This window comes from Larus michahellis, chromosome 11 (assembly GCF_964199755.1).
Source record: "Larus michahellis chromosome 11, bLarMic1.1, whole genome shotgun sequence".
Lineage (NCBI taxonomy): Eukaryota > Metazoa > Chordata > Aves > Charadriiformes > Laridae > Larus > Larus michahellis.
This window is the reverse complement of record NC_133906.1, coordinates 2,950,795-2,976,039: the sequence shown is the minus strand read 5'-3', so window position 1 is coordinate 2,976,039 and position 25,245 is coordinate 2,950,795. Positions and strand designations below refer to the sequence as shown.

At 52.9% G+C, this 25,245-nt stretch overlaps 1 protein-coding gene, 1 long non-coding RNA gene and 1 other non-coding gene across 16 annotated transcripts in view; 2 read left to right on the top strand and 1 right to left on the bottom strand.

Moving 5' to 3' along the window:
• SIL1 (SIL1 nucleotide exchange factor) overlaps positions 1–4,594 on the bottom strand; it is a 99,268-nt gene extending 94,674 nt beyond the window's left edge. For 2 of the 14 annotated variants that reach the window (XM_074603467.1, XM_074603457.1), the window contains exons 1-4: positions 3,445–4,549; positions 3,135–3,208; positions 1,873–2,505; positions 46–215 (exon numbers count right to left, since the gene is read on the bottom strand). The gene's annotated coding sequence lies outside the window, so the exon portion shown is untranslated. Of the gene's footprint in view, positions 1–45; positions 216–1,872; positions 2,506–3,134 lie in introns of all 14 variants that reach the window. The other 12 variants (XM_074603466.1, XM_074603454.1, XM_074603468.1 and 9 more) reach the window with 10 other exon arrangements.
• Positions 4,595–20,829: 16,235 nt separating this feature from the next.
• On the top strand, positions 20,830–22,912 carry LOC141749807 (uncharacterized). The gene is made up of 3 exons (XR_012589481.1): positions 20,830–20,954; positions 21,710–21,952; positions 22,627–22,912. It is a non-coding gene; the product is annotated as an uncharacterized LOC141749807 (long non-coding RNA).
• Positions 22,227–22,430, top strand: LOC141750081 (small nucleolar RNA SNORA74). Its single transcript, XR_012589559.1, has one exon. It is a non-coding gene; the product is annotated as a small nucleolar RNA SNORA74 (small nucleolar RNA).
• Positions 22,913–25,245: the final 2,333 nt, after the last annotated feature.

The following is a 25,245-nucleotide window of genomic DNA, read 5'->3' as shown; positions in this document are numbered from 1 at the left end:
ACCTCTTAAAATTCAAAAAACTGAACACAGCAGCTCAGTACTTACAGAACTCGGAGGCAGTCAGAGCTGCTCCTGCTTGGACAGTGACGTTTTCTCCAGTTAAATGTATTTCAGTTCAAGCAACTCCTCTTCCTTAAGCTTAGTTCGCGCTGAGAAGGTGACTGGCGGAGCTCTGGTGGAACGAGGTATCCTGCAACTGCTCCCACAACGACACACTATTTGGGGATAAAAATGAGTGTAATTAATTTTTCCAGAGCAAGTAATTTTTTTTTCCCAGAACAGAGCAATCACACGAGGAAGTTCAAATTGCTTGAGCAGAAATATATATTTTTCCTACCTTAGTCACATACAGACAAGCCTAACTCTCACTGAGGGCAGAGCGACAGAGAAACAAAGGGGAACAGGACACTACAGGCACAAATTCCCCCCATCCATACCCCTCTGTGACCAAAGCAAAGACACCTGGGGAGCTCTTGGTGCAAAGCAGGGCTGAGCGACCAGAGGACTGCCTCTGAGCAATGCTAATCCTAGCGAGCACCAGCGAGAAGCTCCAGTTAAATGAGGTTCATGAAAGCTTTTGGAAATCACCCGAGTCTTCAGAAATGGGGCACAAATCCCCCTCTACAGAGATCTGTGTGATACACCTCCGAGCAGCACAACAGCGTTAAAGCGAGGCTTTTTACTCCATCCATCTGACACTCTCAGGCAAACCAGAGGAACTCGGACCAGGCGAGCTCACCTTAACAAGGCACAGCACTCATCACTAACCAAGAAAAAGAAAAAACCAAAGCGACTCCCCCCCATGCACACTTTAGGGGTAGCTATCAACGATTCCCTGTCACAATGGGAGAAAACCTCACATATAGGCCCCTGGAGCTCAGTCCAGGTCTGCTTCTATTCATCCTTTTCATTAATGGCTCAAACGATGAAAGAGAAAGTACTTTTATAAAACCTGAAAGGATGCCCAACAGTTAAGAGCTAGAAACACTCTGGAGGTCGTGATCAGAATTGATAAAATGAAGACAAGTTCCAAAAAAACCCCACGAATCAATAAAAAGAAAAGCAAGGAAAGCAATGCAAAGAACCGCACTTGGAAACAGCAAAAAACAAGAACACAAATACAGCACGAGGGAAAGCTCTCTGGACAGAGGTAACACCAAAGAAAGCCAGGGACTGGATGAAAAATGTGACGTGTGTCAGCATCGTGACATCACAGCTCCAGCAACAAAGAGCTAAACATCTTTCTGGGATTTAAGAACATAAAATTCCTAATTCTGGGCTGGAAGGCCATGCTCAGTGATGCCCCTAAGAAAATCGCAGATGAACCGGAGGGTCTGGGCAACAAGCAGAGCAGTCAGCAGCGTAAAACGTGCAGCCTTGTAGCAGCTGTTGAAGGGTTTCTCCATCCCTGCTTCCCTCCAGGGTCATTATCAGCTCTCGGTCGGCACTAAACAGCTGTTTACAAGAAGGTCTCCCCATTCTCTGAAGGCAAGAGACACAGCAGCCCGCTTCAGTCATTGCACAGGTGAGTTAGATGAGGTATCAGGCTGAGACCGGGATTTCATCAAGTCCCAGAGGGAACTTGCCCCTGGTCCAGCTCTGCACTAACATCCACCTCTGTCCAGTCTGGAGCTGAGTATCTCTCACCTGGCCTCAGGACAGGGGCACAGACAAGGAGGCTTTTCCCTGCATTTCATTTAGCATCCTCCATCTGGCCACTCCTACACCGCTACAGCAGTGCTATCTTAGAGCTAAATTAACAGCCTTCTCTTCCCCAAAATACAATAGAGCTCCTCATCCTGCTGAAAGGGCACCCACACAGCAACGCAGAACAAGCACAGCCGTAACCGTTTCAATTCACGTCTTCATTACCTTTCATAAACGAAGCTCTTCAGCTCAACTTGCCACCAAGCTACTTTGGTGGTGAAGACAGCCTTCCCACACGCTGCAGGGCGAGGGATGGTGACCTTGGCTGCCGGTGGGGCTGGACAAGGCTCCCCTCCTACCCCCAAACAGCCCCACTGACCCCTGCGACGGGCCGTAGCCCATAAGGGTCACCACTCAGCTATGTGGGCAAGCCCTCCCTACCCCAGACAGAATAATTTGAGGCAATGATTGCTGAAAGCAATTGAAATCATTGAAACAAGGTGTTTCAAATGGGTGAGAGCAGCTGTGCCCACGCAGCTGATGCCATACACACACAGCTGCACTAAACCTCGACTGAAGGCTGTGCGAGAAATCCAGCAAGGGGGCAAGATCTACAAATTTTATGCAAAAGCAGGGCTTAACTTCCAGGAACATTTAAGATTTCCCAGTCACTCGAGAGGACTTTTTTTTTTTTTTTTTTTTTTTTGAGTCAGAGCTTTAGGAGCAAGCTGCCTCGTGAACCGCAGCCAGAAGAGCTTTGACAAAGCCTTCGTTAGCACGCGCCGTCTCCTTTCACAGGGCTGTTTCCCAGAAGATCCCCAGTGTTGTGTCATTTTTCACTTCAGGTGCTAAGAATATCTGCGTGTTAATAAAAAATAATAACTAGCTTTATGGGGAACTTATCAACAAAGCACTCGACAAATCTTAATTAAAGCTGATTCACCTACTTCATGAGTGCAAGTTAAACGCGATTTCTCAGAGGGGAAAGCTGAGTGGTAAGAGAGCTGAGGTGGGTTATAAAAGCCACAGAGGGAGTCAGTAGCAGAGAGGATTAGCACGTAGAAAGGCTGACTAATTATCCCTAAATTTATCCCAATAATCCACTGCCTTGCAAATTCTCAGGGTTTAGCCACTGTGATTTTAACCCCACCTGCCCAGTTTGACAACACCTGTATTTAAGTAGCCTTCCATTTCCTTGCCAGGTAAGAGCAGAGAGAGGGTCTGGGGGTGCTGGAGAGTTTTTCAGGTGTTTTATACTCAGGCTAAACAATTTCTCAACTGTAAAAAAGGAGAAGGTGGTGGTAGCACCTTCTTGTGTTGCTTTAGGGGACGGTGTAGCGGATTTAAGGGCTAGTCTTACAACTCGTTAGGAATATCCTGTTTTCAGCTTCTTTCTTTAAAAAGAACACATCTGTATCCCTTCAAATGCAGTAAATAAGTGGTCACACAGATGGCAGACCCCAGGAACCTGCAGACACTGCTCTCACCTGTTAGCTGCGCTTCTCATTAAAGTTTCTGGGGCAGTATTTTGGATGCTTCCACCATAGAAATGCCTTGGAGGCTGCGGAAAAATACCAACACGGTCCAGGCGGGTCATTTTAAGGTAGGGTTGAGGGAAAGAAAAGAGAGGGGAAAAAAAAGAAGTCCATCCCTTAATAATGCTACTCCCAGAGCACAAATGAATTCTAAAGGATGACAGAGGGCAGAAACACTGCGGTAGCGCATGCAGTAAATGACAGGGTGTGTCACTGGCTTCTAACACAGCAGAGACTTATCTGCACTTAAAAGGTTTCCTACCACGGCTGTAGGCTGGAGCAGCCTCTTCGCGCAGACAGCTCTACCAACAGAAATGCCTGTGCAGATGATACTGCTTCGGGAAGCAAATTAAACAGTATCAGTGAAGTCACACTTTCTGCCTCTCAGCCATATTTGTACTAGGTTAGTTCTATCAGCAAAACACTGTTAAAATAAATAACTCGCCCCTAAGAAATTGTGTCTACAGAACTTGTTAGGGTAAACCTAGGCCATCTTGAGAGGCGGGTAGTGTTGATTATTTGTCAAAGATTACTTCTAATGCGAGTGTTAGTCAACCACTGAAGTTAAACATTTTAAGGCACTATTCCAAATAGTGTTTATACACAAAATCCCATTTGCTCAGTTTTCACTCCCTGGCTTTGTGCAACATGTAATTTCACTAGTTCTCTGGCAAGAGAGCCATATGCAAGCTTATACCAAAATAATTAAACCGTTTTAAAATTCAGGCCTCATGTTACCGACTGCATAGCCTGAAGAAAAATCCATTTTAACGTCCCAGAGCTACGCCAAAGGTACCAGAACACTTTTAGTCCACAACTGCCCAGGTGCAAAGGGGCCTGAGGTGACCCAGCCTGTCCTCATGCTCAAGGCCGAACACAAACTGCTCTCATTTTGTTGAATTTGTATTTCAAACCTTTCAGTATAAGGGGTCCTGCCCTGCCCAGGGGTCCTGCCCCACACTTTATGGGTCAGTGCCCACCACAGGGCCCTGATTTTCAGTCACTTCTGGAACACGACAGCCCAGGCAACTGCCCTGACTTCCCAGCCCTGCCCGGGGCAGGCCGAACCCCCCGGGTTCTCCACAAACGCCCTCACTCCACCCCAGCACCGGCTCCCGGGGCCCTGCGCCCTCAGAGCCTGAGCCGGGCCCCCTCAGTGCGAAAGCAGGGCGGCGGGCAGCACCCCCACCCCCCCCATCCGCCCCGGCAAGGCCTCACCGCCGGCTCCCCTCGAACGAGGGCGCCGGCAGGACACGCTCCGGCGTCCCGGCGCGGCCGAGCCCGTGTGCGGCCCCGACCCCAGCAACAGCCCGTGCCGGGGGTGTCATGGCGGCGCCCCCCGCCGCAGCCCTCACTCACCGCTCCGCACTGCGCACGCTCCGCTCGGGCCCCGCCCCCCCCGTGAGGCACCGCCCGGCAGCCGGCGGGGCCGGGCCCCGTCCCCGGACGGGCAGGAGGGAGCGGGGCCCCGCGGAGACCTCCTCGCTGCGGGCAAACGGCCTGTTCCGGGGAGCCGACAGCAGCCCCGCCGAGGCGGTGCCAGGCCCTGAAGAAATTAGTCACTCTGAGAGACGGACGGACTGACCGACCACCATTATGTGTGCTTGCAGCCCAGAAGGCCAGTCGCATCCCGGGCCGCATCAAAAGAACCGTGGCCAGCAGCTCCAGAGAGGGGATTCTCCCTCTCTGCTCTCCTCTCCTGAGGCCCCACCTGGAGTGCTGTGTCCAGCTCTGGAGCCCTCAGCACAAGAAGGACATGGAGCTGTTGGAGCGGGGCCAGAGGAGGCCCCGGAGATGCTGGGAGGGCTGGAGCCCCTCTGCTGTGGGGACAGGCTGAGAGAGTTGGGGTTGTTCAGCCTGGAGAAGAGAAGGCTCCGGGGAGACCTTAGAGCCCCTTCCAGTCCCTGAAGAACTGGAAGTCCCTGAAGGAGCTCCAGGAAAGCTGGGGAGGGGCTGTTTGCAAGGGCAGGTAGTGACAGGCCGAGGGGCAATGGTTTAAACTAGAGCAGGGCAGGGTTAGATCAGACATTAGGAAGAAGTTCTTTCCACTGAGGGTGGTGAGACACTGGCCCAGGTTGCCCAGAGAGGTGGTGGAGGCCCCATCCCTGGAGACATCCAAGGCCAGGCTGGATGAGGCTCTGAGCAACCTGATCTAGTTGAAGATGTCCCTGCTCACTGCAGGGGGTTGGGCTAGATGGCCTTTAGAGGTCCTTTCCAACCCAACACATTCTATGGTTCTATGGTTCTGTGATTCTATGACCAATAATGGACTGACCGACAATGGAGTGACCAACTGACAGACTGACAATGAACTAGCTGACTGACCAATGCACTGACTGACTGACAGACTGACTGACCGACCAACAGTCAATAGCTTTCCCAAATATCTGCTTTCTTTCACGGTGGCCTTGCACCACAGCTTGTCTGGGTGCAGACTCAGAGCACTGGGCCCTGCAGAGCCACCGGTCCCGGCTGCCTCTGGGGTGGCACCAGGAGGGGCATGGGGACAGGCTCGAGCCCCTGGACACGAGTGAGGCAGTGCCTGGTCCCGTCGGCCTTCCCTGCTCCAGCCTCCACCTGTGTGCTGGGGCATCCCGAGCTTCCCCCCAGGCGGGTGGTGGGGAAGGAGGAGGAGGTGACATTTGCAAAGTTCATGAGATGTAGTTGGCCTTACACATCACATCTTCCCTGCCGTCAGCTGCTTCAGCACCCCCTTTATTTTTCACACCTTTTGAGGGAGGTGGTGAAGTCTCAGGTAAATACAAGGGTGTTAATTCACAGCCTTGGCACCTAAAGTCCCCTGGACCGTGCTGAAGAGGAGGTGACAAAGCCGGACTGGAAGGCGCAGGGACTGCAGGGCTGCTTCAGGCGTGAGCCTGCGGGTCCCTTCTGCCTTGTTACCTCACAGCGCCATGCTGATTAAAATCGAGTGCCAAAGCATTTCCCACCCCTCTCCTGGCTGGTCACTGAGTGATAGCATTGCAGAAATGACAGAAAAAACACAGCCACGAGCTGTGCGACCCTCATCCCCAGCAAGGGCTCCACGAGGCAATGGCCAAAAACACCCTGCCAGCCCAAAAATTAAACCTGCAATGTTTAATTATCCAGCAAAGGATGCTCAGCGACAGCAAGTGATGCTCAGCGACAGCAAGTGACAACTGGCAGGATGGCATGGTGTGAGGGGACTCGGTGGGAAGCTGCATGCCTGCTCTGTCCCCTGGGCCAGCGTCCCCACCACTCCGCTCGCCCCCGCGCCAGCTTTGCTGCCGGCACCCACCAAGATCCTGGAGGCAGGAGATTGATTGTAAGCAAGTCCTAGCTTTCATTTCCAGTAACTGAGATGTTTTCAGTCTTTCCAGGTTGGATATAAGCACCTCAAAATCGGAATCCAGAAGCAAAACCCACAAAGCCCATCAGGAGCCCTCCACAGATTTTGGGGGTTTAATGGTATGATTTTTCAGGCAACTGTGTGATTTCTAGCAAGACGTAACTCCTGGCCTATGGAAGCGCTACCGTACTCCAGCCTCTTCCTTCTCTTCCCTTTGTGGCTCTGGGCCCTCTCAGCTCCTGGAGCAGTGTTGCCACCAGCTCAGGATGGGGCTTAACCATCCACCTCTGCCCAAACCCCGCCGTGATTTCGCCAGTGGAGCAGGCGAGCTGGATCCAGCTCTTCCCCTTGTTTCTGGCAGGTGGAACAGCACTACAAGGATGATCAGCCATCTCTCCGGAGCCACGGTGAGCCCTCTCTTTCAGGCACAGCAGGAGCAGCAACAAAACCCCTCCATGCGCCAAACCTAGAGCCAGCAGCCGGGCACAGGGAAGAGGAGCTTCTCCCCAGCCACAGCCTAATGGCGGCGTGCCAGCATCCCGGCCTCACCGTCCTGTGACGGCCCCAGGCCGTTTTGGAATCCTTGCTGAGATGCTTGGTCCATCGCACTGCTGCATCCCCGGGCGATACCAGCCTAATCCCGCTGTCTGAAACTGCTCGCACATCAAAGAGATCAGAAAACATGCTCTGCATGCATTATCTTTTGCATTTCAAGTTCTTCTGTTTGATCTGGTGGGGTGGAGGTGTTTTTTTTGTTTTTTTTTCCAAAGGTATCGGAGAAGATGGGTGCAGAGAGTAATTTAGGGCTGGGAGTAATTTTTCATCAATGTACTTAAAGACAATCACAGCACTAGGAGGGAGGCCTAATTGTGGGGTTGTGTAATTAGTTTTTATGTCACTGCAATTATTCTGTTGGCTACATATAAAGAACATGGCAAAATGCAGCACTTAATTTTAAATCAAGACTTGATTCTCTTTTAGTAGGTAATTGATGTTGATCACATCACTTAGTAGTGACTATAAAATGTGCTATTTAGATTGTAAAAGGATGGAGAAAAGGACTAAGCAGATAGGTAATTGATGGATCGCAGGCTGCATTGGTGGGAGGCAGCATTAATCCATCAGACTTCAGTTGTCTTTGTTTCCAGCCACTTCTGGGCATCGTTAGTGGCCCAGAGCGTTAATGAGCGCAGAGCCGCTGATCCCCGCGGCATCGTGTGCTGCAGCGAACGGCCGCTCTGCCCCCGGACAGCAGCATCAACAGATGAGTTTAAACACAAGGAATCAATTGCATTAAGTACAAATATCTTCTTTTAAGGGCAAGCTCTGCTCAAAGCGGCTCAGCTTTGAGCATAGGGTGGGATTTGGGCATGATCTCCCTGGGCAGAGCATCCTGCTGGATCCTGCCCACTCCCCGGCAGAGACCACCGGGCACTGCTGCCCATCTCCCACAGGCTGCCTGCAAGCCCAGAGCCACTGGCATCCCCAAATACCTGCTGTGGGGACCTCAGTCTTCCCTTATCAATAGCCCTCAGCTGTTCAAAAGAGGACATCAGAAAAGCTGAGGCTGCAGAAATGGGTTATTCCCTGCAAAACAGCACTGACAGCTTCTCAGTCGACAGCTTCACAAGTTTAACAGTGAACTAGGCAAGGGGCCAGAAGAGGTGGACCAGTCCTACCCCTAAGCAGCAGTGAAAGAGCAGGGAGAGCTTTGTCCCCCTCAGGCAGGATGATCCAAAACTTGCCCTTGCTCAGCACAAGCCCAGATCAATAGCTTGACACCACACTGGCACAATAACGTTGATAAAACTCTTCCTTGCCTTTGTGACTGGCCCTAACAATTTGATTTCAAGGAATATCTGCTGCTTCCCAGGCAGGAGCTGGAGGTGAGATGGTGCAATTGCTGCAGAGGTGGTTCCAAGGTGATTCTTGGGCCATCAGAAATTCAGATTTTCCCTCTCTTGTGCCCGGGACCACCACGTGCTCGGCTGGGCCCACCTCCCCTCCTTGGGATCCTCCTCAGGGCCATTCCACTTCTCCAACAGCTCAGCCGTGGCAACGTGTTCATGGGGCTCCTGTGCCAGGTTGCTGTTACCAGGAGGGTTTGATTACCATTTTCCCCCAGGAGGATGCCAGGGGAGGAGAAGCCACTTTGGCAGCCAGGGGAGCCTTTTCCAGGGCACCCCAGGTGAGCATGGGTTTGCTCCCATCCCTGGGGCAGAGGACGATGAGGGACGAAAGGCATATTTTGCCCGGATAATAAGCAAACTCCACAGGCTGCAAGAGACTCATTAGGTCGAGTTTCCAGGCAGCGGGTCCAGGCTTTGCACTGCACGCTTGCACCAAAATAGACGGAGTTGCGACCAGACAGTCACCAGGAAGGGGACTGTTGTCTGAAATGTCTTTCCTCTCTGACCTTTCCTCCCTTCCTTCCACTCAGCCTTTTGTGTTGTGCTATAGCTCCAAAAAATTAGATGAAATTCAGGCTCCAGCGGGTATAAATGTTTAACAAGCTGCAGCTCCAGCACCGTGCTGCATCACCTCCCAGCCTGCCCCGTCACTGCCAGAGAGCTGGCGGCGGCCGCTTCCCACGCTGAGATGATGCAACCCATCTTTACAACTCAGGAAGCGAGTCACGACCCAGTCTGAGTTCAGAGCAGATGATTTTTGCAGTGCAGAGGCATCCAGAGAGGACAGAAGTGAACCCCAGGCTTGAAGACGGTGTGGCATCACAGCTGCAGGGTTACTCTTCTTGCTTTTAAAAATGCTTTTTCCTCACCCATTTTGCATTCTGGGACCTGGGGGAATTTACGGGACCAGTTCTGCCACGTCAGCATCAGCCTCCCTGAATTGCCGTGAGGATCAGACGGGTCCCACTTGCAGCCCCTCACCACCACCAGCCCAAATGCTACTTCATTCACCACTCAAAAATAAATAAATAAATAAAATTACTCATCTGAGGGCTTTTGCCGTCAATCCCTGGGAGGCTCTGGAGCAGTAAACGTGATGTGATGAGCTGAGGGGCCATCCCTGCGCGGGGAGGCTCTGCCAGCAGGGCCGGGGGCTGAAGTGCGAGGGTTTCCAGGTGATCTGCTGCCCACATGGCACCAGCGCAGCTCAGCATCCCCAGTGGGTGTCAGTCCCTGACGACTCCTGTGTCTCTGGAAGCCATCCGCAGGACAGCTCGGCCCTCGTAGGAGCTCAGCGGCTTCAGCCAGAGGAGCGAAGGCAGGCTCTGCCTTATTTCAAGAGCCCGGCAATGCCAGATGACTCCAGCATTTCATTACGGGTTATTAACGACGCTGTTCATCACAGCCAAGTGGTTTGCCACACATAGGCTTCCCACCGGGCTTCCCTCGCTCCCGTTTGATATCGGGTTTCGATTAAATTAGATAAGGTGGCAACGGTGATCAATTCAAAGCTGCTTTCCTAGGGAGCCATGTACAAATGATTTAGAAGCGGAGAGGAAAATAAAGCCCATAGCAAGAGCAGAGGGACCTGGGGGTGCATAACTGCTGTGAAGGGAACATCGAGTTTTTAGTGCCACCAGCTTGGCTGTGACTGGGATGGGATTGTGCAGGCTACAGGGTCCCCCGGGAACCTTTCTAGAAGCAGTCACCTCTACTGACCTGAGCAGGAGCCTTTCCAGGTGCCCAAGGAAGGATTTAGGTAAGAATAAAGTTATCAGTGTGGGGTGCCGGAAGGGGGACGGGGCAGCTCCATCCCTAGCCTCCTCCCCAGGGACACGGGGCCCTAGGCACAGATTTGCAGTCCCGGTTATGCCCTGGCAGAGCGGCCCGGGATGAGCCAGGCTCCCTTGGCCCGCGGGCAGACAGCCCATCCCAGGGCTGATGGTTTGGGATCCTTGGAAAGCTCCTGGGAAGCTCCCATCCCTGCCACTCCGGCTGCTGACTGCATTTGACTCCACTGCATTTGCAGCATCCCCCCACCACAGCACACACAGGTTTGGGAGCAAGCACAGGGACAATTAATAAAAGACTTCCCATAAGGTGGAAACAAGGAGACCATAAATCTCAGCAGTGTCGCACGCTTAAAGGAGAGGGGATGGTTATGAGCTGTTATTCCCTGCAAAAATGGGCTTTAAATCACCATCCATCACCAATGCCCTGCGTGGGATGCTCTGAAGTTGTCCAGCAAGGCCTTTGCAACTCCTTCCCACCACGGCACGAGTGAGTGAGCCCGATGCTCATTACCTGGAGATATTTATTGCTCGTCAGCACCCGCATTCTGCTGCTGCTCACGGTACCTGTAAGAAAACAGCCCTGTAAAACACCAACAAGATCAAATGTGCTTTTTTTTTTTTTAAGGATCTCAGATCCGTATCCCTGTAATGACCAAGCTGCAGCCTTTGAGAAAACAGCTGGGCACATCTGCAGCAGGGGTCACAAGATGACAGGGCACGGGGTGCTCCGCAGTGAGGACCCACCACCCCATCCATCCCGGCAGCGCAGCTGGGGAAATGAAGATGTTATCGAGCAGCCGCGTGGCGCAGTAATTGAAAGCCTTTTTGCTGCTGGAAACCCTCGGGGCTGCCAGTCTTTCGGCTCAGCTGCCGCTTACCGACACTTTTTCATTTCCTCTCTGGTTTGCCTAAACTTTCCATTGGATTCCTCATCCATCTGAGCTGCAATGATAAATATGGAAATAAAGAGGCATTTACAGCCCCTCTCCTGGGTTGGGTTTATATACAAACAAGCCGGGCTCGCAGCAGCCTCCTCTCAGCAGCCTCTGGCCCAGGAGCGGCAGGGTGAAGATTTTGGGGAAATTGGGTGGCAAAGAGCAGCGGGTGCTGCCAGTTGCATCTCCAAGGTCACAGTGGGGAGAAAACGTCGGCAAAAGGCAAGGCCACAGGGATTTCGATACAGAAGTAGAAGGGGAAAAAGCAACAGCTGAAGAACTGAAAGTGTGAAGTATGAAGAAAGGATTTAATTTTCACAAAATCTCTTAATCCATTAATCACAGGGAGACTTCTATAGAGAAACCTCCCTCTCGCTTAATACCATCTCAAGATGGTCCAAGATGGTAATAACTCTTTGGCGGGGGAGTAGGAGGAGCGAGGTGGGAGAGGTTGAAGTCCAACCCCCTGCCAGAGCAGGGTCACCCAGAGCAGGTGGCACAGGAACGCCTCCAGGTGGGTTTGGAATGTCTCCAGAGACAGAGACTCCCCCACCTCTCTGGGTAGCCTGTGCCAGGGCTCTGCCACCCTCACAGCAAAGAAGTTCCTCCTCATGTTGAGATGGAACTTCTTATGGTCAAGTTTGTGCCCGTTACCCCTTGTCCTGTCACTGTGCACCACTGAAAAGAGCCTGGCCCCATCCTCCTGACACCCCCCCTTGAAGTATTGATAAGTGTTGATAAGGTTCCCCCTCAGCCGTCTTTTTTCCAGACTGAAGAGACCCAAATCCCTCAGTCTTTCTTCATCAGAGAGGTGTTCCAGTCCCCTCAGCATCTTGGTAGCCCTTTGCTGTCCCCTCTCCAGCAGTTCCCTGTCCTTCTAGAACAGGGGAGCCCAGAACTGGACTTCCCTTCCCCTCCACCACCATGCCCTTCCTCTCCATTCGCACTGCCGCGGCCTTCCATCCCTTGCCCCCACAGAGCTGGAGGGCATGAAAATCATCCTGGACACAGAGGGAATCACTGGCAGGACAGGAGCTGAGCCGCCAGCCCCACACCATGGGGTAGGCCGCCCTGCACACCTTCGGGATGCCATCTGAGAAGGCTCTGACCTGGGCTCTGGCCCCAGAAAGCCATTGGGATTCTCTGCAGCACCTTTCTGCTGGGCGCCGGGGTGGTCACCAGCCTGGGAACCCTCTGGCTAACGGATGGGTTTGTTGCAGGGGCATCGAGGCTGCGGACGCGGCAGCTTGCGCCACCAGATTCAGAGCTGCCCAGAACAAGCCCTTGCCCTGGGGGTCCCGAGCTGCTGCCTACAAGCAGCATCACCCTGGGCACACCAAGCAAGGGGTCCCTGCTGCCTGACGGGGGCCTGGTTTGGGCAGGACGCCCTTTCCTGGCCTGTTTCTTGGCTGGACGATGGCCTGATCCATCCCCTGATCCTCACCTAGTGCTTGTCTCAGGCTTAACCCATTCTGCTTTAATCCCACGTGCTTTACCAGCAACGGCCAGCTTCGTCTCCGGACATCGCAACAGAGCGGCCGAGGCCTCCTTTTCCACTCCCCCCACCCCATGATGGTCCCGCAGACCTCAGGCTCTCCTGTCATCCGGCGGCTAAACATAATATCTACAAACCCATCTGCCTTCCTGAAGCTGTTACCTGCCTTTCTCAGGGGAGAAAAATAAGAAAGATTAGTATGCGGCTTCTTCCTCGAGAAATCAATGCGATCTCAACTCGCTGTGAAGTTCCCTGACTGTTAGAGATGCTGCACTGGTAAAAACTAATCCTCAGAGGAGAAAGAGTAGGGGGAAAAAAAGAAAGAAAAATAAATTCCGGTGACTAGACAAGGCTAAAATGTTGCGGTGGGCTAAACTCCTGCTAGTGAGGGAGCTTGTTTGGAAGTTCCAGAGCAGAGAGGGCTGCGGAGTGGATTCAGTCCAGCTGTTTATCACCCAGCTCAGAATCAGCTGTAATTGTTAATTCTAATTAAAGCTGTTGGGAAAAAAAAAAAAAAAAAAAAAAACACACAACGTAATCAAGAGTTTCCTTTCAAAAAAAGAACATTTCAGCTAAATTAAAAATTTTGGGTCCAGAAAAAAAAAAAAAGGGGGGGGAATGTTGAAAATTTTGAAACAGCCCATTTCAGCATTTTCAAGATGAAAAGGGATATATTTTTGCTGTGAAATGCATCATCAATCCCAATGTATTTTATCTTACAGTCTGAAGAGCAGAAATAGTTTTCAAATCAAAGCAAAAAATGATATTTTTAGGCTTTCTCTTTAAAAAAGCCTAGCTGGGGGTTTCTGTCCTAATTAAGAATGATTTTTTCCCTTTTTTTTTTTTAGATGGGATAAGCTGTTTCTAGTTAGCTCTACTCTAAAATGCTGGGCTGGTGCTTTTCTTGGTGTGTCCACTCCTCCGTACCCACTGCCCGACCCCAGGACGCGCGGGCCGTGCTGACACCTCCCTGCTCCCGCTGCCAGCGCTGCTAAAATCCCCTGGGGCTTTACAAAACCTCACAGAATTAAACCAGCCCCAGCAAAACAGCGCTCGGTAACTGGGGTTTATTATCATAGCATGATTTAGAGTAATTAGAGATCCAGAACAGCCCACTTGCACGCTCGGATTGGTGCCATGCGAGCACACCTCCACGTACTTAATCCTGTACCTGGCCACTTGCCCCACAGAGCTTTTTCCTTGCCAAAGAGGGAGCTGGTGGACCACCAAAAGGAGGGATGTCTGCTTTGGTTCGCCTTGCCGCACGCGGAAATTCCTAAGATTCAGCCCCGGTGGAGGGGCTGGGGGAGAGGAGGGAGTTGTGATGCCCACACTCGGGGGCAAGGCGGCTACTTTACCACTGGTACATTCCCAACCGAGACAAGACCCTGCGGCTCCGTGCCACGAGATCTGCCACAGATCCCAGAGGTGGCTCGTGTCCCTCGGGATCCCCCTCCACGGGATTAGCAGATCACATTTGTCACACTGAGAAAGTGGCTTAGGATCTGTGAGGTGAAGGGCACTGAGTAACAGAGGTTGCAGTTTGCACTCAGTCTCCTGGATGGGAGCACTGGAGGAGGGAGGGAAGAGAAAAACAGGTGTTGAATAGGAGCTGGGAGGGGAAGGGGACAGCAGGGACAGGGACTCGGCCAGGGAGGAGCTCAGTAGAGGACAGGGGAAGGGAGCAGAGCTCCAGGGCTCTGCCAGAGAAAAAAGGGAAAAAGAAATTGCTCTGCAGCAGTTTCAGCCGAGAACAGAGGGGACCCGCACAGGCTGCCCGAGCACATTTTGAGCAACAAAAAGAGCCAGGCTCTGGCAGCAAGATGAAGCCCAGGCAGGGCTGGAGCGAGCCGGGGAGAGGAGCTGCAGGCAGGGATGCTCCTGCCCAACCAGATGCTGAGTGGCACCGCACTTGGTGCCAGTCCAGCCACCCCTCCAGCAAGCTGGTTTGGGTTTATATAACCTTTTTTGATTATTCTTTCCTCTGGGCTAAGGGAGGCTGCTCTCTAGCTCCGCAGTGAACAGCCTGACCAGCATTTCCCTGTGCTGCCCAGAGGGATGCATCCAGCTACAGCCTCAGAGACGGCTCAGCAACAGATCTTGCCCCGCTGCCATCCCCGGGGGAGCTGTCACGCCAGGAGACAGCATGGCCACCGATCTATCCAGACAGGCAAACGCTATGCCCTGGTGGGAGGCTGCAGGGCCCTTGGCTGGGCAAGGAGATGCAGTTAGACCATGGCTGCTTCTTGCAGGGAGCAACTGGTGGCTGAAGCCTAGAGCACCCACTCACATGCAGGAACAGCACGCCTCGCATTACAGAATCACAGGATGGTTTGGGTTGGAAGGGAACTTCAAACTCATCCAGTACTATCCCCCTGCCCTGGGCAGGGACGCCTCCCACCAGACCAGGTTGCTCCAAGCCCCGTCCAATCTGGCCTTGGACACCTCCGTGGAAGGGGCAGCCACAGCTTCTCTGGGCAACCTGGGCCAGGGCCTCACCACCCTCATTAACCCAGACCCACCTCTTCATCTCCTGATGCGGCCACTGAATATCACAGCAGGACTGCTCTCTCCCACTGGGGCCCAGTAAGGTCCCCAAAGGAGCAGGGCTACCATAGAGATTAACCGGCTTTATACTCACTCTCTTGTGATGATGGGCCCAGCAGGGAGCAGGAAGGACCAGCTGCTCCCTAAGGGCAGGGGAGCTAAGATGACCCCAGCAGAGATCTCATCCTCATCAGCAGGCAGAGTCCCACCAGGCCTGAGCACAACCAGGTGCTGGTTACAGGGTCCACCAGCAGTGCCAGGCACAGCTTGTGGTGACCCAGGTCCAGAACCCACCCAGGTGCAAGGAGAGAGGAGCCAAGGACAAGGTCAGAGGCATGACCACAACATGAGTCCAACATTCATCTGGAAAATAGGTCCACAGAGACAGCTACAACATACATCTGAGGGTCCTCCCAGGAGCCAAGGGGTCCATCCAGAGGCAGGTTGGAGCCAAGCCCTCCTGCAGCATCACTCATGACAGGAGTGAAGTTCTGGTGCTGAGCTTAAATGGGGCTGCTGAGCTGTGGGCGTAGGGGTGTCAGGTGAGGCTGGTCAGGGCCATTAGGGGCCGGTGGTCCCTTGGGGCTGATCCAAGCTGCATATAACCCTCAGCAAACAGAAACTGCCCAGCCAGGGAGCATGGCTTGGTAGCCTGACCTGGGCAAATTGTTGCCTGCTTTGATGGTGGCAACAAGGGCTGAAGGGGAGCACAGTCCCCTGTGAGCCAAGGCCGTTGCTGGTGCTCATGCCTGGGGTGATGGGGCAGTGTGTGGGGCTGGCGCTTCCTCAGCAGTGGGGCCAAGCTGAGCCGTGGCCGTTGGCTGTGGGTCATGCCGTGGGTGGGCAGGCTGCATCCCCGCGAGGTAGCAGGGGGATAACACACTGCGCTGGGGATTTATGCCCCTAAATCGAAATAAACATTTTTTTAAAAAAAACCCCACATATCTAAGAAGAGCGATTTTTCTCTTTTTAGCATGATTTTAGAACCATAAATATTGAAAGACTTACCATCGCTCTCCCAAATCATTCTCAGGCAGTTCCAAATTTGACAGTGCTTTGCCACAAAAGGAGCCGGGTGCGTTTCGCTCATGATTTGCCCTTGGCTCCCTTCAGCCACATCTTAAACTACTTCAGCGCTCGGTCTGATTAGCAGCGTCTCCTCGGGGGCAGAGGCGGCCCTGGAAGAGCCGGAGGTGTTGCAGGTCAAGATTAAAGCGCTCTGCATGCCATTAACTGTCAAAACTATAACTAGCTTAAATCGGTGCAATTAGATGGCTCACAGGTTACAGGAGTAACGGCGGCGGCAGCTTTTCATTCCGCGCGCTGCGCGCTTCGAGCACAGCCTTGACATTAAAGGGCCGTGATTAAAAGCAAGTGTCGGGGGCTGAGACCTGGCGGAGGAGCTCAGCAGGCAGGGTTAAGTCCACAGCTTCTTCTGGGGTTGGACGCCCCAGGGCCTGGGGAAGATCTCCAAGCCTTAGCAGAGCCGGCTCGGCTTTTAGGTCTGTGATGCCATCTTGTGATGTGGCTGGGAAGTGGAAATGGCAGGGTCCCCTCTGGAGTCCCCTCTGGGTGAACCATGTGGCTCTTGTTCAGATGGATGGGAGGCCCAGAACCACCCCAGTTTAACAAGCCAGGAGGTAAGAGAAAATGTATCGTTTTCTAATAGAAAACTCCCTATTCTTGCTTTGGAAGAGTGGAAATGCTTCATTCAGTTAATATTTCTCTCTCTAGTTCAATTCTCTGGCTAAGAAAGCGATTTCTTCTAGGCTGAGGAATCTGACTTGCGTCTCTCCTTGGATGCTGATGGCTAATTTTCCTTCCCAGCATGGAAGGACGCGGGGAAACCTGTGTCGTGAGCTGCTGTGGCGGAAGGACCTCTGGTTCAAAGCGCCGTGCCCAAACAGTAAAGGTACTTTTCTTCCCAGACCGAAGCTGGAGAGTTCAGCAGGATCAACTTTGCTGTAAGCATCCACACTGACCTCAATGCTGAGATGCACGGGCAGGGCCGTGGAGAGCCAGCGCAGGAAACACAGGATCTGTGAAGCTGGAAAAAATGAAATCAAGCGCCAGCTACTGGGAACCGGAGCGCAGGTGAGCTGGCTCTCTGCTTACCCTGGACACCACGCTTTAGGCACACAAGGTAGGAAGAGCCAGCTCAGAAATGGCTGTGGACTGCCAACAGCAAAAAGCCTGCCCTGAAACAAGCAGACTGGAGGTGTGTAGTCCTGCCAAGTCCCTCGCTCCACCTTCCCCAGCCTCCGTCAGACACCTTGACACCGGCCTGTTGCTCTGTATATCGGTGGCCAGGCACAGTGGTATAGCTATAACATCTCTCACTTGCGATCCAGTCACAGGAAGTTTTTCATCGGGGCTTTGTGCCCCAGTGAGACATGCCAATGCCTTTGGGGAAAGGCTGGGATCCCTCCTCCATGCTTCTCCCGCAGCTTAGGCTCTCAGAGCTCCCGGATGCCAAGCTGTCTCTTGCCTCAGGCAATCATCTGCTCCACCTCTGTCTTCTTCAAATGCTTCTCAGTCAAGGTGGGCGGCTATTCTTCCCGGACGTGGGGATGCTCATGCAGGTCATGATGCATGGGGTGCTCCTCCCCAGCGCAGCCAGCCCCTGCCCCGTCCCAGGACGCGCTGGGCTGCTTCTGCCCAGGATGCCCACGGCTGCCTGTGGGGAGAGGGGCTGGTGCTGAGCGGTGGAAACCGTCGGGTGCTTTCCCAGGCAGTGACGAAGGACGACAGTCTCCTGGCTACGCTCCAGCGCAGGAGGTCCAGGGCTGGTGAAAAGCTGCTAGGGTGGAGGACAGGGCACTTTGTGATTTTGGTACTGGAGGTCTCGCTGCCCGTGGCTGAGGGCAGGCGCCCATGGACGGGGATGGTTGGTGAGCTCTGCTGAGACCCGGAGCAGGCTGCCTAAGCGACAGCTCCGTTTTGGAAGCTGTATAACTCATTAGCGCAGCACGGGGCCCAAATTAGTATGCCTTGCCTCTTATAATAAGGCATTTTCAGCAGGACCAGGGAGATACTTCAAAAGCTTTCCGAACGCCAAATACCAGACCCCAGAGACTCTTGGTGCCAGGGCCAGCCTCTCGCTTCACAGCATAGATTTCCCTGCGCTCCTGGGCAGCTTTCCCCGCCAGTAATTTGATTTGGAGCATTGGTTTTATCTCAAAGGAATGTTTGCACGTTATTTGTGAACTTTGGATAAAAGGTGTCCCACCAGGCGAAACACAACAGCTCTGCCCCGGGTGTCAAGTAAAGCCCTCTTTTGCCACGGCTTCCTGGTGAGTGTGTGTCCTCATTTGTGCAACACAGGACTAATTCCTCTTCAAATGCTTGGGAAAACTGCACTGCTAGAAGACTCTAGTGTCGGAATTTGTGAAAATATTTACTTTCTAGCCAGCTCTGGGGTGCAGGTTTCAAGGTCTCAGTGTTTCCGAGCTCCCCAGGTGCGGGGACGAGGAGCAGCGAGACCCGGGCACTTGACCCAAGCTGCCAACAGGGTTATTTCATACCAGGAACGGCACATTCGGTAGAAATTGGAAAGTTTGCTGAGGAGCTCTCATGTTCTCTCTCTCTCTCTCCCTCTCTCTCTCTCTCTCTCTCTCTCCCCCCTCCTTGCTGGCTGCCATCCTGAGCACTCCTCGCTCCGGTGCCGGAGCCCTGAGCCCTTCCCTTCCTCCCGCAGCCGCAGCGCTCGCAGGGTCCCACCTTGGCTGTCCCTGCGGGGAGTGCACGGCTCCTGCTGGTGGGATGGGCTGGGCATAGTCCTTGTACTGGTTCTTTAGTGTTATTGATGTGAATTGTCTAGCCTTATCCTATTAAATCTGTTTATATTTCAACCCCTGTGTTTCCTTGTTTTTTCCCAGTTCCCTTTCCTGGGTGGGGAGGGGTCATTGGGTGAGAGAATAATTGTCTAAACGAGAACAAATCGTTGTGGGTTTCTCAAACCATGACAGTGTGCTCTCTGCATCCACTGCATCCCTCCGAGGGGAAGAGAAAAGGGTCTGAAACGGGCTGAGCCCAGCAATGCCGTGCTTGGCGTCAGTGCTGCAGCAGCCTGGCCCGTCTGTGGTGGTCTTCCCTCTCTCCCAGGCCGGCGACGATGCCAGGAAACATCATCACGTTGTTCTTTGATCCCTGCTTGGCCTGTTGGTCATCTTAGCTTGGTGGAAGCTAAATACATCCTCCGTTTCTCCCGCCAGTGCAGTGCAGGGGGCTGAAGGGAGCGAGGCGCTTTGTTTCAAGCCAGATTAGGGATACAAGTTACCACAAAACAAAAGCACAGCCAGCCTTCAGCAGAGCTCCTCTCATCTAGACACAGCCTCCCTTGAACCCAACGCAGTCTGTGTTCAAAGCAATGCAACAGGCTCCAGAAGCCTGTTTAACCCCTGGCGGGTAAACGCTCAGTTACAGAATAAAGGAGGGCTCACATCTGAGAGATTTCGCTCCCATAAATTAGCAGGCTGGGTTAAATCAGGACACAAAGGAGCGTCTGCTGGCACAGGGCGTCCGCTCGAGGGACTTGCAGTAGTGTGGAGCTGTAATGCTTCGAACAGCTGCATGCTATAGCCTAGGATGGGACACACCGGGGTGTAACGAACATCTGGAGCTGTGGTCCTTTACTGGTTTATTGTTATCCTCAGCTCCGAAACCTCCAGTGCCCAGGGACTCGCTGCTGGCCCCGTGCCGCCTGCTCTTCCCCATCCCTGCGGCGGCAGGATGGGTACCGTGATCCTTCTGTACCTGCCGTGGCTCAACAGCATCTGACAGACTCAGTCCCCAGAGCAAAAGAAAGAGCAATGCTGGGGGAAAGGGGAAGAAAATCCAGTAAAGCGCTGACGGAAAAGTTCTGCCAAGGCGCTGTGTCAGTCAGTCGCGTTTCCCTCGGCCATCGCTGCTGCACGTGCCGTACAGAGCAGCTTTGGGGCATCAGCTGGGCTCAGCTGAAAAGCACTTTTATAACCCAAATTGTCGGTCACAGCTGGGAACTGGAGATGGTAACACACCGTATTTGTCCCTACAAGCACTGCATTATGAGGTACAAGCTAGTATTTGCCACCAGCATTTGTTCTGATGCCGGGCAGAGGAGACGAAGGCAGACCCATGCCGTTTTCATAGGATCACAGAATGGTTTGGGTGGGAAGGGACCTTAAAGGCCACCCAGTGCCACCCCCCTGCCCTGGGCAGGGACACCTCCCACCAGCCCAGGTTGCTCCAAGCCCCGTCCAACCTGCCCTTGAACCCCTCCAGGGATGGGGCAGCCACAGCTTCTCTGGGCAACCTGGGCCAGGGGCTCACCGCCCTCACAGCAAACAATTTCTGCCTCAGATCTCATCTCAATCTCCCCTCTTCCAGTTTAAACCCCTTCCCCCTCGTCCCATGGCTCCCCTCCCTGATCCAGAGTCCCTGCCCAGCTTTCCTGGAGTCCCTGTAGGGACTGGAAGGGACTCTAAGGTCTCCCCGGAGCCTTCTCTTCTCCTGGATGAAGGCTTTCGGTGCCTGTTCGTCTCCTTCACGACATTACCCAGTTTAATTTCACGCATCCCACCCGCAGAAGCCCGCCCGGGCCCGCAGGCACCGCCCTGACCGGATCCGATCCGGGCCGGGCCGGGCCCGCCCCGCGGGGGGGGGGTCGAGGGGAGCGGGGCGGTGCCTGCGGAACCACCCGGGCGGCGCGGTGGGACTCGGCCTCTCTCCGCGCCCGCCGCCGTGAGGCACAGCGGCGGAGCTTGGACGGGGCGGCCGCCATGAGGTGAGGTGGGAGCGCAGGGACTCCCCTTCTCCCCGGCCGCCATGAGGCGAGGTGGGGGCGCAGGGACTCCTCCCGCCGCCATGAGGCGAGGTGGGGGCGCCGGGGCTTCCCCTTTCCGGCCGCCATGAGGTGAGGTAGGGGCGCCGGGACCGCCTTCTCCCGCCGCCGTGAGCTGGGGGCGCCGGGACCGCCCTTCCCTGTCCGCCGTGAGGCGTGGTGGGAGCGCCGGGGCTCCCCTTTTCCCCGGCCGCCACGAGGCGAGGTGGGAGCGTAAGGATTCCCCTTTTCCCCGGCCGCCATGAGGCGAGGTGGGGGCTCCCGGGCTCCCCCTTCCCGGCCGCCGTGAGGCGAGGCGGGCGTGCAGGGACTCCCCTTCTTCCCGGCCGCCATGAGGTGAGGGGCAACGGGGCGGGAGGCCTGTGGTGCCTCACCCTGCCCGGGCGCTCTGGGGAAAAAAAAAAAAAAAAAAAGCCACGTGAAATACTCCCTCTTTTTTTTTTTTTTTTTCTTGTTATTAATGGCTGGAACGCGGCCGTGCCCGTCGGCCCACGCTGGCTGATAACCTGCGAGGCCCTGGGACTGGAGGGTAATTTGTTCAGGCTGTGCCGTTTAGAAGTAATTTTTCAGCCTATTATTCGGTTTGATTTTTTTTTTTTCCCCGCTTTCCACAAGCCAGATCCCAGCTGTTTAGCGCTATTAATACAGATTTAATTAATTGAATATTTTAAGTGATGTTTCTCTTGTGCTCTCTTTAGGGCTTCCAGCTGGTGTGCGGCTGAGGCGCGTGTGAGGGGGATGGCTGTAACGCGGAGCTCTGGGGTGGCAAAGAGCTGTCTGGGAGACACAGCCCTCGGGTAACAGCTCCTCAACGGTGGCCTTCATCGATGGAAACCCCCGAGTCTTGCCATAGCATGACCTGTGCCTGTGGAGAGGAGATGTGAGGGAATAACCTGTGTGTGAGGCACGGGGAGAGATCGGGAGCCTTTCGAGCTACGAGGGTGAGCTCTCTCCACAAGTCAGCTAGGGGAGATGGGCAAGAAGACTGCTCCTTCTGCCATTTTGAGTAAATAAATAGCCTCTGCTGGCTTGTGAATGGGCTGTTGTGCCAGCCTGTGGTGCTCTGGAGTGGAAATAACCCCTTGGTTTATCTAGAGAAGCACGTAGTGCTCCCTGCTGCTGGGGGAGATGTTAGAAGCAAGGCCCGCATCACGAGGGGGATGTACTTTAGGGCCTCTACATCCTTTAAAACCCTCAATTTTGAGTTCTTTTCTGCCCAGCGGTAGTCAGCTACCCGTCGCTGCGCAGTGCCTGTGATAGTGTTATGCTGCTGGGAGAGAAACGCGCTGCTGAGTGGCTCCTGGCACCGCCGGTGCTGTCCTGGCATTCGGCGGTGGCAGGGTTTGGCAGCGCTCTGCATGCTTGAGAGTGGAGTAACTCCTGCTCCGTGGGGTTAATCCTAGATGGGATGCAGACAGCGCACTGTCAGAAAATTAAAAAAAAAAAAATCTGTCACATGTTTTATTTAATATTGCATCTTTTGTGTAAAATGGAGGTCAGCTAATTAACTGGTCAGTGTTAAGAGTTGAACTTGGGGTCTTCAGATACACTCCTGTTAACTGTCTTTGAATCTTTTTTAATGTCTTTAATTAATGGTTTGCATGTTTTGCTGCAGGAGGGGGCTTGGTGGGGCAGCGGTAGCTGTCAGAAGAAAAGGAGTAAGCTGTTGGTGCCGCTTTGTAGGCCGCCATTTGAAACAGATTGAGAAGATGGAAACTTACACAGTTTAAGTGGGATTGCTGGAGAACTACTTGTTTTCAGGATCTGGATGCAGTAACTTTTGAAACATCAAAGATGGTTACGGGCAAGGTATAACACGAATTAGATACACAATTTGTTAATGCCCTCTCACTGCTTGTTTAAAATGATATCTTTATTAAACTTATTTATTTTTAAACTTGCTCATTTTGGTTTTCATTATATCATGAGGCTGTGGGGTACAGCAGGATGTGAAAGCTGCCCTGAATTCTTGTCGGTGGGAGGCTGGAGAGGCAGGAAGGCGGCAGTGTGTGCCTGGCACCCCTCCTGCCGCACACACGCTCTCCTCCAGAGCCTCCGCTGCGTGGTCAGGTTTTTAACAAGGCTTCCTTTCTGCACGCACTCTGAAGGAGATGTTTAAAGTTTTCCATAAAGGAATTAAGGTCTGTAATACCTATTTCTGCTGCGCACGCAGCCAGTACCAGTTCACAAGGTATCCGTCCCATGCTCCGGTTCCTGACTTGAAAGAAGTTTCTTGTTATCTCCCTTCTCTGGGCCTGAGGGGAGGTGAAGCCCACAAGAGATGGAGGAGTTGGGAAGTGCTGCCGAATACTTAAAATACATTGAAACTGCTGGGGAGGGGGAAGGTGCCCATCATGGATTCGGACAAAAATGTTTAAACTCAAAATGCAAATGCAGTTGTCAGAGCAAAGGAGCTCTCGCCAAGATGCCTGACCCATTTGGATTCAATGCGGTCTTCTGGGGAGCCCCAGGTTTGTGAAATAACCCAAACTTGGGAGTTTTTTAGGCTAAAACTTCTGGTTTTGGTTTTTTAAAAAACGGTTCAATGGCCCTCAGTCACGTTACATGACGGTTATCCTGCCTTAGATGCTGCTGCAGTGCCATCTACATAGGCTTTGAACTGCTGGCTGCAGGGGTGCAACAGCATCAACCTATTTAGGTTGCTACTGGCTGCAGTTTATATAAATGTGAGGCTTTTGATAAAAACAGTGGCACGCATCAGGTTAGTTCCCAAATTGTTAATGGTTTATGTCAGGCAGGTGCTTCTGTCATGCAGAATATCAATGAATTAACTACAGTGCTGAATTCTATCAGGGCTCTCTTAATTTTTAAATGTCCCTGATGCTGCTTGCTTACCTGTTAGCCCTTCTGCCCTCTGAGTATCGCTGAGCTTTGAATACGCATTTGTTATACTCTATACAGAAATATTTGTCAAAGTATTGAACGACAGCAAGAAAGAGGTTTTTCTTAGTTGAAATTTATGGCATACATAAATAACGTTACTGGTTCTGTATGAGCAAGTTCTACCTGCAAAACTAATGCTGGGGTTTCCTGCGGGTTAACGTTGTGCCCAGCGATGTCCCTCTTCCCCAGCTGGGCAGCGAGGGGTGCCCGACGGCCAGTGGACTTCCAGGAAACACACTCGCTGCCTCGGGGCCGCTCTGCTTCCTGCTGCTGTGCCAGGTATTTCTGAAATTGGCAAAAAATGAGGAATACACACCGTCAGCCACTTAAAGCATGGGCAACAAATACACGCTGACTGGCTTATTTCCTTGAAAAACTCTTTCTGCGGCAAAGCTCTCAGGGCTGAACCCAAGACTTGGAGGCCTGGTTGTGCTGTAGCAAAAAAGGTAGAAGAAAAGGTGGGAGGAAGTCTGCTGGCAGCGGTGGTTATCCCATCGGAGCGCTTGGGAGCGGCCGCAGAGCTCTTGAGGCCCCGCAGCTCTCTGGCAGCTGGAGGGGTACCGCTTTTTCTCCCCTCGCAAATCCACCAGGCTTTGTGCACCTACCGGAGAAGAAAAAACATAGGAATGTCATAAAAATTGTCAGAACCTGAGAGGAAAAGGGAGCAAGGCCCTCTCTTCTACCCAGGGAAACGCGAACGTGATTTATGGCTCTGTTTATTAGCACCGTACGCTTTGCAATCTCCATGTGACTTCTACTGGGCAAAAGTGGCTGGATTGCTTTATGTTCCATCAAGGCGCTTTGCTCTACTTTTGCTGCTCTGCAGTACCGGAGCAGACGCAGAAGTGTTGTTAACTTAGATTTATGTGTTTGCTTTCGAGCGCTTAATTGTTTTTTATCCTGAGCTTGTTAAGAGAGCTGCATTTCTTGTGATTGTTCTCTGAGCACTTCATATTATTTCAACACGTATTTTGTACCAGTCCGTTGTTTTTTTTTTTTCCAAATACCTTCTGTGTTATTGTTTCATTGTGCTCTCCAGCCACATATAGAGAAGAAAAATCAGCCCACGATGAATTCAAAAGGCAGGTTTTTTCCTTTTTCCCTGGAGACGGCCTCCTCGCCTTTGTAAAGCTGCCGAACACAGCAGCTCCCACATCGACGGAGAGGCTGAGTCCTTAGCCCCAAATCAAATTGGAAAGACATCGAGTGTGAAAGAATTTTAAATGATAAATATAACTTGCCTGATTCTACAAGTACTATTTTCGTCATAAAAATCAACAAATTTAAGGAGAGCACAGGAAGGGTGAACTTTCCTCATACCAGCGCCAGG